Source organism: Prosopis cineraria, unplaced genomic scaffold (genome assembly GCF_029017545.1).
Source record: "Prosopis cineraria cultivar Desert tree isolate PC_DT_omini unplaced genomic scaffold, ASM2901754v1 PC1, whole genome shotgun sequence".
Lineage (NCBI taxonomy): Eukaryota > Viridiplantae > Streptophyta > Magnoliopsida > Fabales > Fabaceae > Prosopis > Prosopis cineraria.
This window is the reverse complement of record NW_026555332.1, coordinates 19,026,712-19,041,200: the sequence shown is the minus strand read 5'-3', so window position 1 is coordinate 19,041,200 and position 14,489 is coordinate 19,026,712. Positions and strand designations below refer to the sequence as shown.

At 30.4% G+C, this 14,489-nt stretch overlaps 1 pseudogene; it reads left to right on the top strand.

Annotated features, from left to right (window-relative positions):
* The first annotated feature begins 3,611 nt into the window (after nucleotides 1–3,611).
* LOC129289507 (scarecrow-like protein 8) lies at nucleotides 3,612–5,660 on the top strand (annotated as a pseudogene).
* The last annotated feature ends 8,829 nt before the right edge of the window (nucleotides 5,661–14,489 follow it).

The following is a 14,489-nucleotide window of genomic DNA, read 5'->3' as shown; positions in this document are numbered from 1 at the left end:
TTCAAGTATTTAGTACCTTTTTATTTTATGCTTTTCTCATACAATCATCAAATATGGGTCGTCGTATTTAGATAATTATGTGACAGTGCCACAAGTAGTTTTTGCTTCTTTTGGTTTTTTTTTAAGCTTGTGGGCCGGTTAGTTTGCACTTGTCGGTTTTTTTCTGGGTGTTTTTATAGACTCAGCTATTAGTGTTATTTGTTTCTTTGTTTTTGTTGTTTAATAAAATTGACTTTTTTTAGAAAAAAATTATGGGATCTCTTGATATAAACTCAAGCGTTCCATATCCTTTTGCTTACCATAATTGAGTTCGTACATACCAAACGCTACCAATATAATGTGTCATATCTAATTCCATCTTATAACTAAATTCTTTAATTAGAACCATGATAGGGCCGGGAATTAATTCTAAGGCTTTTCTTTTGTTTTTTTTTTTTCACTGCGAAAATAACTCATTTGCAATCATTCACATTTATGAATATATCGAACAAATTTAAATGGCTCTCTTTTATAAAATGTCACGTATGTATCATATTTATGCCAATTTGTTTAAGATTATGGCCTGTAATAAGAGCATGATTCCAAATCATAAATCATTCTTTAAAACTTCATCAAATGCATGAAAAATGTATCTTTTTTTTTTTTGGCTCAACATGAAAAATGTATCTTAGTTGAATATTCCATCTAGTCTTATTTATAAGATACCTTCTAGAAATAATTTTTAATCTAAAATATAGAACAACTTATAAAAATTAAACTACTTTTTTTCAATTTACCTCTTCTTAATTAGCATGAATGTATTTAATATAGTTGTATTATTATTTAAAGTTAAAAATAAAAATAAAAGTGTCTCTTACTTTTTTATGATAAAAAAAATTAACTTTTTTAAAATGCGTAAAAAAATTAAAAGTGTTATATAATAAAGATTGAAAGAAGTAAATCTGAATAGTTTTGTTGGAGGGGGAAAAAGGAAGTGGCTTAAAGAAAGTAATTGAATGCATGATTGAATTTTATTGATCAATGATAATTATTTTTCACCATAGTATGAGAAGATTCAAATTTAGGACAATAAAAAATAAAAAAAAAAAATCTGGCTTGTATGGCTTAAAATGCAATCATCCTGTTTCCGACAAATTGTGCTAACCCGAGCATTCCCAAGTCAGACCATTTCTAATATCGTGGAGTCCTAGTAGGCCAACCCTTAATTCCATAAATCCATCACCAAGAGCATCCATTCCATTTGGCCAATTTGAATTTCGGGAACTCACGTAAGGGCATTTATGTCATTTCAATCTAAGAATGGAATTTTTACTTTAATTTGACGCAAAGGAATGAGTGGGTGAGGAAAAATTTATTACTCCATCTATATTAAATTATGAAACATTTAATAATAAAATTTGACATGTTAATAAATTTTATTAAATATATTTAATAACTTTATTTTTTTCATAATAAAAATATAAACTTTTAAAATAATATTTTATTTAATATATTAAAAAAAGAGAGAAACATAAATTAAATAAAAAGTGATAATATTAAAATAAAATTATTTAATAAAATTTTAATTTTATCAAAGTGTCTTATATTTTTTAAAAGGGAGAATTTTAATAAAAATTTCTTGACCTAACTTAATTAAATTTAAAACTCTTAAATTTTTAAAATTAGACTGCAACTCAAGAATATTAATTTGATATTAAATTCTTAAAAGAAATGACAAAATTATTCCTCATTTAAATTAATATTAAAATTTTTTTACTTTACTTGTTCATTGTCTTACTTCATTTGTTAATTTACTTATGAATTATTGTGAATTGCCTTATTCAACTTGTTTTCATTTTAGATATTTAAATTATTTTAAAATAAATTGTTAATTCTTATACTGTATATTATTCATTTATTTAAAGACTATTATTATTGCATTACTTCACTTATTCATTGTCGTATTTCATTTTGTCATTACTAGACTTTCACTTAATTTTATTTCAAAAAATAAACAAATGAAGTAGGATAATTAATAACATTTCATAAATAAATGAACAAGTAAAGTAAGATAACTTATAAGTGAAATAGAGTAATTCTAATATTAATTTAAATAAAAAATAATTTTATTTTTTTTAAAAATTTAATATCATATCAGTACCGTTAAACTATAATAAAATTTTAAAAATTTAAAAACTTTAAATTTAAATAAGTATAATTTAAAGGTATTTATTGAATTTTTTTTTTTTTTAAACTCTCTTGTATTTAGGATTGAAGAAATATTATATTTTTTTTTTAATAATAATTTAGTATTTTGAGGTTTCTCTTTCTGCATTTCCACGGACACGTGTCCGTAACATTCAACCTTGACTGGGGATCGCCGGTTCGAACAAACCAGTTACTGGAATTTCGAATCAGTGTACCTGCTCAAGATTTCTTACAACGACAAGAAAACGACACCAAGTCGTCTAACGGCGGGTTACAATTGGTCCACGTGTCGTCATGTTCCTTATAAATTGCTTTCCCTTTGAAATCACTTGGTAACTATCCCGTCATGTGATCGCTACCGAATAAAGATCCCCCATTCATTCCCACACGGGGACAACATCGAAACCCCTAATGCACGCCCGCACGCGCTAGCACGTACAACCTCTTCCTTTGTGATGTTTGAACTATCCCTTACTGTTACAAACAATGTCCCGTGCGATGCTATCTCTGTTTCTTTACGCTTTGTCTGTTCGAACACGCGCGTGCGTGTTGCGTAATCGTTATTCGTTACTGAACAAAGACTGAGTTTCGGCTTCGGATGGCTCATCACCGCTTGACTTCAATGAACCTGATGGGAATCCATTGAAAGTGAGACAATCCGACGGTAGTGATCCAGTTATTTTCAAACTCTGATACTAAGGATCATTTAACACTGTTTTTATTTTATTATTTTAAGAATTAATGTTTTTTAAAACAAAAGAATAAAAAATAATAAAAATATATTTTTTTATTTTTTTATAAAATAATAATCACAAAATATTTAAAAGTTATTTTTTATTTTTTATTTTTTAAAATATTTTTTTAAAAACACATTATTAAATAAATTTGTTTATTACTTTATTTTAGAGAAAAAAACTATTTTTAAAATAAATTTCTAAACAAATCCTCTACTTAGTTTCTCTTCTTTTTTGTTATTTTTAAATCATGGCTATTAATTTTATTTTATTAAATAAATTTATTTTATTTATAAATTTAATAAATAGTAAAAATGAAGAGGAAAAAAGAGAAAGTAAATGAAAAGATCCTCTCCCCACTCATTCACATTCGCCGCATTATTGAAATAGCTCAAGAAATTAATTAAAAAAAAATTAAAACTAAGAAATTATAAACCTCTTTACCCGATTTCTTAAACGCCCACGCCTCCGTTATGTTCAATTGTTCACCAGAGTCATTTCAATCCCAGGAAAAAAAAAACAAAGAAAGAAAGAAGAAAAGAAGTACCACTCCGTCGCTTTCCCTCGTGCCCTTTTCGTTAGTTTCTTCTCTCTCTTATTTTTCAGTGGGTCCCATCCCAATCATCGTGAGTTGCTTAAAAAATATAAGCTTTTAGCTATCTTTCCTAACTTTCTTCCCTGAATCTTCGACCTAGGGAGAAGAAAATGTCGTTGCCGGGATACCCCAGCGGTGGAGCACAGGAGTTCTTTGGCGGTTCTGGCCGATCCATGGTGGGAAACACCATTAACAACCTCATAACCACCTCCTCAGACAACAACCTTCACCCTTCTCATCCCCAGTATCGAACCCAACAACAAAGCCTCCCTACAATTTTTCTGGATCATTCGTCGCAGATCGCCCGGGAAAGTCGGAGCCTCATCGCCAAGCGCTCTCTTGCAGATTTTCAGATCCACCAGCAAAATCATAATCACCAATTTCTCTCAAACCTTCTGCTTCGTTCTGTGAAACCCAGAACCTTTCATCATGCCTGTCCCATGTCTACTCTCACACCTATGATGGATTTCTCAGAGTCGACTAACTCATCGGCTTTAACGTCTCAACAGTTCGGCATGCCCCTAGCTCAACATCTTCGCCCTCAACCCATCAATCTCTCAACTGGCTCGTTACCCATGAGTAATAATTCGGTACTACCGAAGGCTTCTTTTTCATACCCAAATTCTAGTTCCGTTCAGGTTCAAAAGAAGGTTCTAACTCAGGATGTTTCGAAAAAGAAGGTCATGGACCATCGACTTCAAGAGTTGGAGAAACAGCTTTTGGAGGATAATGATGAGGAAGAAGGCGATGCGGTCTCTGTAGTTACCAACACTGAGTGGTCTGAGACTATACAGAATTTGTTAAGTCCTGGCCATAAACCCATTTCTTCTTCACCTACTTCGTCTACCACGTCATCGACTTCTTCTTCCTCCTCTGTCGCTTCTCCAGCATCCACCTGTTCGAAGCAATCGTTAATGGAGGCTGCATCGTCAATTTCTGAGGGGAAGTCAGAGTCTGCGTCGGAGATCTTAAACCGTTTATCAAAAGTTTCAAATCCAAATGGTAATTCAGATCAAAGGGTCACGGAGTATATTCTCTCTGCACTGAAATCGAGGATGAACCGATATGATATTCCTCCTCCTATTACAGAGCTGTTTAGCGAAGAACACGCCGAATCAACTCAGTTGCTCTTTGAATGCTCTCCATGTTTCAAAGTGGGGTTCATGGCGGCTAATCTCGCCATCCTTGAAGCCGTATTAGAGGAAAAACCAGTCAGTGGAAACAGGATCCATGTAGTTGGTTTCGACATCGGACAGGGAATTCAGTACGTGAATCTTCTCAAAATGCTATCTGCGCGTCAGAATGGGAAGCCAGCGACGGTGAAGATCACCGCCGTCGCTGAAAATGGCGTGGAAGAGAGATTAAAGACGGTGGCCGATATGCTGAGTCGAACCGCCCAACGATTCGGGATGGGATTCGAATTCAAAGTGGTGGCGAAAAACCTCCACGAGTTGACTCGTGAGTCGCTTGGATGCCAACCGGACGAACCGTTGGCGGTGAACTTTGCGTTCGAACTGTACAGAATGCCCGATGAGAGCGTCACAACAGAGAACCCACGAGATGAACTTCTCCGGCGCGTGAAAGGACTGTCCCCGCGCGTGCTAACGCTGGTAGAACAAGAAATGAACACAAACACATCGTAGTTTGTAACTCGCGTGGCGGAGTCGATCTCATATTACGCACCACTGTTTGAGTCACTAGAGTCAACAATGGGGAGGGACAGCTCGGAGCGAGTTGAGGTCGAGGACGGACTGAGTCGGAAGATCCGAAACTCATTGGCTTGTGAAGGGAGAGATCGCGTGGAGAGATGCGAGGTTTTCGGGAAGTGGAGGGCACGCATGAGCATGGCGGGTTTCAAGTTGAAGCCAATGAGTCAGAACATTGCCGAGTCAATCAAATCGCGACTCAACCTGGCGGGCCGAGTCAACTCGGGCTTCGCTGTCGAAGAAGAAAACGGCGGAATTTGTTGTGGATGGGGAGGACGCACTCTCACCGTGGCCTCTGCTTGGCGCTAAATTCTTAAAACTTTTCCCACTTCGTGTTTCTTCTTCTTTTTTCTAATATTTTCTCTTTTATGAAATTAATTTATTACTCTATTTGAATTTAATGCATCTTAGAAATCATTGAAAATGGATTTTTATATATGGAAAGTTTGTTTCAAGTGAATAATATTCTACCCTCCCACCCTCCAAGAACAATAATTGAAGAGTGTGTTTGGATGCCAAGAAAATATAAATTTATCTTTAAAATATCACGCAACGACACCTAGTATTCTTATAAAAAGTTACACCAATCTTTTAAAAATAAAAATAAAAATTAGGTGGAGATGCTTAACTAAAAATAATAAAAAAGAGAATTTTTAAATTTTAAAAATTTTATTGAAGGATTCATATGAAAGTTGTTTTAAATTTATGATAGTGATGACAAAATTATCTTTATTTAAATAAATAACATAAATAATTTATTCATTCTCATACTGTATATTATTTGTTTATTTATAAAATATTGTTCATTTTTTTATTTCACTTGTTTATAACTCTAGTTTTACTTGATTTCATTCTAAGTGTTAGTTTCATAATATAACAATTTATTCATCTTATATTGTATATTTTGCATTTACTTACAGAATATTATTTATTTTTCAACTTCACTTGTTTATAGCCTTGGAATAAAATCAAGTGAAAGTAAGATTATAAACAAGTAAAGTAGAGAAACGAATAATATTTTATATGTAAATGAATAATATACAGTATAAGAGCAAACAAATCGTTTACGTTATTCATTTAAATGAGGATAATTTTATCATTTTTATAATAAATTCAAACAAAATTTAATATGAATCCTTCAATGAAATTTCAAAAATTCAAAGGTCCTTTTTTTTATTATCTTTAATTAAGGTCCCTCACTGAAATGTTCCCTAAAAATAAAGCAATATTACTCATTTTTAATGTACTCAAAAGATTGACCATTAACTGACATGATTCTTGTCTGCGTGGCATCCATCTCAGTTTTGTTAAAATTAAGAGACAAATTTATTCTTAAAATATTGCACCTTAGTTAATTTAATTTCATCTAAGAGATCATTAAAAAAACAGATTATTAGATATACATATATGGAAAGTTTGGTTCAAAAGGATAATATTCCACCCTCCAAGAACAATTACCGAAGAGTGGGTCTGCCCGTCCAGAATATATATATATATATATATATATATTTAATTGTGTAGAGTGTTGGTGAATTTAAAGATGATATCATGCGATTGGGTGTGTAAATTAAAGAGATATTTAAGGGGGAAGGAATATCTGGAAAATGCCTTAGAATAGAATGGATCGGGTTGCCCAACCATTGACAACAAATGATGGCTCTACTTTGTACGTGAGATGTTCCTCTCGAGTGCAAAAGCTTCTATGCATTAGTCGATTGTCACAAAATTATTATTCTCTTCTCAAACAATAAGTTCAATGAGGTGTATAGCGTATACATTTATATAGTCATGACTTTTTATATAATTAGAACCTTCTATAAGTCCTTTTGATATGAGACATGATAACTCTCCCGACTAATCTGTAACACCCTTGTTATAGGTGACTCATCAAAAAGACCCACCGACTAACCAAACTTTGTATTTGCCTCTAATACCACTTTGTCATTAAGCTATTACTTTCTCCTCAAAAAGCTAGCTAAGTAGAGTGTGCAGCGCATGCATTTATATGGTTAGAACCCTCCCCAAACCCCTCCGATGCAGGATATGACATGGCACTCTCATAGACATGTGCTTGTAGGATTTTATTCCAACATCATGAATTATATTTTCTATTTTATATTTCAAGCATTCACATTTACTTTTTTTTTTCTTTTGGGATATATAGAATTATTTTATGTTTCACCATGCCATATTCATTTCCTATATTTTTTATTTATCATATCACAAAGCAAATGCTTTCTTATCTCATAAATACTCAATCGCTTCTCCTTTAAACAATTCACATGAGGATAAAAATACATTTTATTTTGAGAGAATTTCATTTCAATACCTTTGTAGAGACTTAATTTTAGGTGGGTTCAAAAGAATTCTAGAATTTCAATTCAGTCCAAGAGAGAAAACTCGAAAGAACTTCGTAGGTGAAAAGATTAAAATATCCTTCACTTGTTATGCAAAATTACTAGTTGTTAATTTTCTTACTATATTTTTTAATTTACCAATATCACTTGTAAATTACATTTGTTTGCCAGACAGTCTATAACATTAGTTATTAATTCGTTAACTTTATTTGTTAATTTACTAATATCAGTTGTAAGTTACAAGACTTGTTAGTAATTTACAATTGATGTTTGTAAATTACAAGACCTATCAGTAATTTGCAACTGATAGTAAATTAACAAGTAAAATTTATAATTTAACAATTGATATTACTGCTTATAATTAAAAAAATGATGTTAAGTCTTATATAATTATTGACATGTCAACTCATATAATTTGCAACTCATATTTGTAAATTAACAAATGAAATAAAAAAATTAATAACTAATAATTTTACATAATAAGTAAAGGGTATTTTGGCATTTTTCTAGTGAAGTTCTTTTGACTTTTCTCTCTTGAATTGAATTAAAATTTTAAAAAAATTTTAGACGCACTTAAAATTAAGTCTCTACTAAGGTACTAAACTGAAGTTCTCCCTTTTTATTTTTGTTAAGGACATTACTTTTAGCAAATTCAAGGAACTATTTTAACCGATTCTCACATTCTTTAATTGTTCTCCTAATATTTATCTCACCGCAATATGTTGTTTAATTATTTAATTAATCAACAATCAAATAATAGAAAAACAACAATGAAGCCAATATCTAACTCAATAGTAGGGCACATATCCAAAAAAAATATCAATAAGTTTGATAAATATTTCAGTAGTCTTTCCTCAAAAGAGAGCACCTCGCAAAAGTTATACTAATATAGTTGCTATAAAAATAAATTAATCCATTATATTCCAAATCTTCACCAATCCAAAACAATCCAACAACAACAAGCAAATGCCAATTCATATTAATACAAGATTCCAAATCTAATCACTATCCATAATCAATTAAGAAAAAATTTGATAGAATTTCCCATTAAAAGTAAGAATTCTCAAATTAAAAATGACTAAACAACACAATCAATAGCACACAGTGGTAGAGCTAGGATCCTAGGTCAAGAGGGGCAAAATCATTTACATATTTATAATTTAAAAAATAATAAAAATTATTTAATAATTACATACCTTATAAATTTTCTCTACGTAGTTTCATGTTTTGGAATCATTAAACAATCAACTTATTGCCAATGCTTTCAAATATATCTTTTTCAATATAAGTCATGAGATAATCATTCATTCATGGATTTCCCATTCAATTGTACAACTAAATTTTTACAAACTTTATAACAAAAAATGCTCTTTCAATTGTTGTTGTAGCAATAGATAACACCATTGCTAATTTTAACAGAAGGTAAACTAATAGATAAACAATGTGTCTGATAGTTTCAACTAATTTTTCATAAATTTGTTTTGAAATTTCAAACAACGCGGGCATGATTATTTTTTTTCTTATTTTCTTAAAGTTTTAATAAATGTTAATTTTTTTATAAAATAATATTACTATTTGGGTATATTAAAATTGTGGGCTAAAATTTATTAGCCTTTTGAGTTAAAAAAATTAATTTTGGATCTGAGTTAAAAAATAATATGAAATGATTTAAAATGCAAACTATAAAAAAAGGGGTGCAAAATATAAATACCAATACCTCATTCCTATGTAAGTAATTTTTCTCATTTCGGGGGCATATGTCCCCCCTCAAATACATGTGGCTCCACCACTGATAGCACAATTGCCTCAATGCAAAAAAAAAAAAAAAAAAAGATGAAGAAGAAGAAGAAGAAATGATTTGAATTCCACTAGAAGAAAAAATAATAATTATCTAACAATACATAATTTGAACAAAAATCCGTCAAGTCTTCCCAAATTATCCTATAACTATTCTACTAGAAGAAAAAATTAATTAACGCAACAGCTATAACTAATTTAAGGTATAAGGTTTTACTCAATTAAAAAAAATAGTAGAGTGATCTTAATGGTAAGACCCCTCAAAAATACATGATTAAACCAGAATTGGAATCACTATTTAACTAAACCAGTCTAACAATATCCAAATTAGTAAATATATATAAATTATAAAAAATTTATAATTTTTCTAAGATTTTATATTCATACTTTTCAGAATAATAATTATAATTTCCTACCTTAATAATGATCAAAATTACACAAGAAAATCTATTTTGTTACTAGCTCAGTTAAAAAATAATAATAATTTAAATCTTCCTAGAGCACAATCAAAAATTCTAAGATAGAAAAATTAAAAAATAAAAATAAGAAAAAACAAAAATGAAGACTTGAAGAAAGGGAACAATTGAGGATACATCCAGTAAAGAAACGGGAAGGCAAATTAAGGGCCTGTTTGATTTCTGTTCTCATTTTTTATTTTTGAAAACTATTTTATAATAAAGTTTTCAAAACTGTATTTCAAAACAAAATAAAATAAAAATTTGTTTGATTATGTCAATTAAAAAATAGTTTTAAAATTAAAAAAAATGAACTAATAGTGATGGTTATATGCAGTTAATGGTGGTGATTAATGTAACATCCTAATTTTTAGCTAAAAAAATTTATGGAATTTAAGTTTTATTAAAAAAATGATGATAATAACAAGAATTTATATTATTTGAAGTTATTTGAAAATAATAATATGGTCAGGCATTTGATTATGAATTAAAAACTTAAGTTTAAAATTACATAAGAAATGTTTAGTTAAGATATAATTTTAAGATTTAAAATATATATATATATATATATAAATTATATGTGAATGTGGAAAAAAAAAAAGAAGAATAAAAAAAAAAGAGTTTAGTCCCACATCGGTTAGATGTGGGACGAGGAAAGGATTCCTCACATATAAAAGAAAGTGAGAGCGTGCAGAGGAAGGCAAAAAGAAAGTTTATGTAATTTGTAAAAATTGTAACTAATAGCTCAAGATGCAATTTGTGAAAATTGCAAGTAATGGTCCAAATGTTTGAATAATTAAATTCAAACCTATAGTTTTTTTAATATAATTTTGGGACCCACAATCACATTTTTATATTATTTTTCTCCCTTCCTCTCACGTTGCTCGGCGTTTTCTCGCAAAGGGAGATTATTTTCTTTTTCTTCAGGTATGTTTCAACTTTCCTGTTTAGATTAGCATTTAAAAAATTATTTAAGTACAAAATTAATGTTATAGTTATTTTCTAAATAATATTAGCTTTCTAGTGATATGATTATTTTGTAGAGTAGAGTAAAAATTTTGATTAGAATTTTTCTATAAGATAGTTAATCTGATGATATGATGGATTAAAAATATAGGTTAAAGCTCTTAGGGATATAATAAATATTATAGAATATTTTCTTGAGGTTGAAACTCATGTTTGAGAATTTTTGAGTTAAACTCTATATTTATATAGTTGAATTTATGTTGAATATGAGATATAAGGATGAACATCTGATTATTAAATATTTATTTAAGTATGAATAGATATTTTTGAGGTTATAGAAAGGTGATTTGAGGCTTAAATATGATTTATTAAGGTATGAGAATTTTAGAAAAAAGAATTTGAGAAGTTAAATGAGGTATAAATCTTAAATTAGTGTTAATATGGATTTTAGGCCTAAGACTTTCTAACTCTTTAATTTAGAGTTATTTATTAATTTCAATGTAAAATTAATATATAGTATTGTGAAATAATTATGTAGATTATATTGACAAAGATAGTGGTGAAAAAGGAGTTGTGAAGGGAAACGTGTTATTCAAGACACAAGGTAACCATTATTAATGTGTTGTGATAAGTGTGTTTGTGAATGGTTTTGTGTTGACTTGTTGGTTGGAAAAATTATGAATTATTGAAAATAAATACTGTTATATACTTGTTTGAAATTATTGCCAAGTGGGTCAAAAATTTATTTTTATTTATCATGATAAGATATTATTGTTTGAATATATTCCTGTTTGGATATTTGAATAATGCATGACTTGTCAGGGTATTTTAATGTATGGTGTTAATGGAAATTTCTGTTTGGTTAATTATTACCACGTGGTAAGCCCTCATTGGACCCAATGAGTGGCGTGTCGCTTGGTCCAACTCACCTTTGGCCGGGTGATTTGGCGTCCGAGCATGGCGAAAGGAGGATATAAGGTGCAGTCATGCAAATTAAATATTTATTCGGTTTGTTTGGAAATATTGTTCGGTTAAATGTTTTGTGTGCCCACTTAGCAATTGCATGATTAGTTACAACCGCATGCATCATTACATATTAATTTTTGGTTACTGGAACTTTTAAGTCTCATTCCCCGTGGTTAATATTTTTACAGGAGAGAGTCTGGCCGAAAAAGCACCAGAGGTGTAACTTTGGTGTATGAGACACCTTCTTTTATGTTGCCTCTCATTTTGTATTATGCAATGTATCTTGTGCTGACCTAGGACATTTCTTATTTTGACAACATGTAAACTCTAATCCTTTTTATTAAATGCATTTATATGACCAAGAGGATTATGTTTGTCCCTCTTGATTCATGACCTGATTTAAATATCATGCCATGAGGATCTTGTCTGTCCCTCATGGTTCTAATTGCTTTTTGAGATATTTTAAGACCTGTGGTATATTGTCTTGGATGTATCATGATAAAAATTTTTCTATCATGATAAGGGTATGATAAGGGTTCAATGAAAAAAAAATGATTTGTTGAATTAATAATTTATGAAAAATCAGTTTGTAAATTTGAGGATGTTACAATTAATGATAGAAATTAGTCAAGGTGTTCATTTGTGATCAATAAATTACCAGGCATGCCAGAGAAGTTGAGTCTCAATTGATAACAAAAGGGTCCCGGGCTCCCTTACCACAATTTTTTCTGGATGTAAAAGATATGCAAGACTTGGTAGAATAAGTGTATTTAATTATTACTGAAATATGAAAAGATTACAAGTCTAAATTAAAGATAAAATTAACTAATAAACCTAAAAATTATGGGTGCAGAATGTGAGTCTTTTTTTTTAGTGTTGACTAATCTTTCTTCTGTGCTTTAGCATTCTATTTATAGTGATAGAGTGATGGTAGCCTCTTCCTTAAGACCTAGAATGTTCTATGAAAAAATCAGGGATATTGTGAAACTCATGACACGGTCTTTACTTAATTTTTTTCATTTTTTACAACTAGCCTGTCTTATTGAGATACTTGAGCACGATGATACTGCTCCCATGGATTTCAAAATCATTTGAGATTGTGTCTTTATGTGTCAATGGTCTAAGGTTTGCAACTAGTGAGATTTTGACATGCTCATCCTGCCATGACTTTCCATTGAACTCGGGTCTAGCCCCTCTGTTCAAATTGTTGATTGGGCCTAACTCTTCAATCACTCTGTCCAAATAGCTTTATGACCTACCCAATTCTTTAACGAGCAACGTTTTATATTTTAGCCTAAACACAAGGTAACTACAATTTTTAATAATCAAAGATTGTTGATTGGGCTCTTCAGTCACTTGGCCCAAATAGCTTTATGACCTATCCAATACTTTAACAAACAACGTTTTATATTTTAGCCTAAACACAAAGTAACCACAATTTTTAATAATCAAATTTAATGTATTTTAAAAACAAAAAAATAAAAAAAAACTTGAAGTTGTATCTATTTTTTTTAAATGAAAATAGTTTTGAAAAATAACTAAATAAAAAACATTTATCCAAACAAGTTTTTAAATTTTTCTATTTTCAAAAATAAAAAATATTTTTTAAAAACTAAAACAAACAAGCCCTACATCTTATTGAATATAGAATACTACACACATTCCATGCTCGTGGGCAATCTTCTATTTGTGAAATCTCGTCTTAATCAGGCTAATTCATTAGGTGTATGAGCACCTATAACTAGTTGAATAAATATTTTGTAAATTTACCTTTCATTTACCTTTCATCTTATTTTTATTTTGTAACCACACAGGCAATTAACTTAGCTAGACCAGAATAGCATAATTTACTCAAATAAACGAATTGTGAGAGAGAGAGAGAGAGAGAGAACATTAAAAGAATGGCATGTTGTGTTTTGGGGGGTTTTCCCTTAGATTAGAAATTATGTTTTTATCTTTGGAAGGTTTATATTTGAATCTCTTATTGATAAAAGGGATAATAATACTTTAAGGTTGCGTTTGGATGAATGAATTTGGGTTGGAAATTTAGATTTGAAATCTCACATCTAAAATTTATAGATTCTAAATTCTTTATTTAGATGATATAAAAAATTTTAAATTATAATATCAAAATTCATTGTTTTGATTTTAAGTTGAATTCCAAATTTTAAATTTTATGTTTGAATTTAAAGGCAACTTGGACAACGTTAGCGATTTGGATGGTTGATTTCTACCGACACCCATCGAGATCAAACAGTAAACTTCTATCGAGATTGTACCGCTAGTGATGACTGGGACCAAACAACTGGCTTCCATTGGAACTTGATTGGCAGCATCGACTAGAGCTTGATTGTCGGTGCCAACTAAGATTAGACTGTTAGAGCCTACTAGGATTGGACCGTCAGCAGTATGTCCTTGGTCTCCCGTTCGATCTCAATCACAACAGGATTCGGCTATTATATCCTGTCACAAGTGACTTCCAGTCTTGATCGACTTTGGCAATCCAGTTTCTATGGAAGTCAGGAAGTTGGCCGTTCAATCCCGATTATCGCTTATACTCTAGTCCCAATTAGTGTCAATGGTCCTATCCTAGTGGGTGCTAATGGTCTAGTCCCTATGGAAGTCAGCCATGCAGTCCTAGTCATCACCTGTACTCTAGTCCCAGTTGATGTTGGTAGTTCAGTCCCTATAGAAATTAGCTATATAGTCCTAATCATCACCTATAC